We start from the raw sequence: 997 nt of genomic DNA, 5'->3' as shown, positions 1-997 counted from the left end.
ACACATACGTAATTTCCCTTTGGGTTTGGTAGGATATTTCGTAATTTTTTGTAACTTGCAACTATGTAGCCCCTTTTTCAATTTCTGAAAAAGAATCGGAAGTTTTTGTGGACTCTAGAATTAAACAGCTTATTCTTTTTAAAAGGGTAACCTTTTGTAGTGTCCCCATTTTAAAAAATCCCCAAGTTGAGTTCCTTTGCCAGTGAGATTTCAGGAGGTTTGGGGCAGGAAAAGTTTTGTCCAAAAAGTGAATCTGGTGTTGACCATCCCGTATGCTTTTACAGTAAAAAGTTTACTTGCACAGAAAAAATATTATGTTATTGATAAGGGAATTTCTTGCTTTAAATTTTGTTTTGAAACTTTTGAATTTATGTGGGGCCCATTGGGAATGAAGTTTCGGTTACACTGACCACCATCCCTTTAAGTTTCTTGATAACTTGATTTTTATCCTTAAAAATTAAAAAAGATGGAGTTTGTTTTTGCAGGAACACAACCCAACATTGTTATGACTGGTAAACATGTGCTAGCTGATTTTTTTTTTCACGTGTGTATTGGTGACTTCTGTTAATTTACTGTAGAGTTTTGTTGCCCAAAAAAAATTTTCCTTTTGGTAAATTTTCTTTTGAGGAGGGGAGGATCCTGATGGGACGTGACCCCACACGCCACTCGAGCCATGGGACCAGCCGATCTGATTGGTCATCCATCCGCCCTACCGTCAGGGGCCAGCTCAATCTATTGTTCGTGCTGGAAGGTAATATATAAAAAGGGCATGGAGGGATATGAAGGGATTTTTTAGAAAGGGACCCCCAGAACGGATCCCCTTCCCCTCAGTAGCCTCTCTTTTTCCATCCCCCTAAGAATATGACTTGTTAATTTAAGGTTCAGTTAATTTTGGGATGTATTTTATTATTATCTGGCAGCGTTTAGCACGACACGACGAGGATAGTTTATTTGGTTTTAAATGTGATTTTATATTTGGTTAAATGAAACCTGGAAA

Source organism: Penaeus monodon, chromosome 19 (assembly GCF_015228065.2).
Source record: "Penaeus monodon isolate SGIC_2016 chromosome 19, NSTDA_Pmon_1, whole genome shotgun sequence".
Lineage (NCBI taxonomy): Eukaryota > Metazoa > Arthropoda > Malacostraca > Decapoda > Penaeidae > Penaeus > Penaeus monodon.
Note: the sequence above shows the minus strand (reverse complement) of the source record.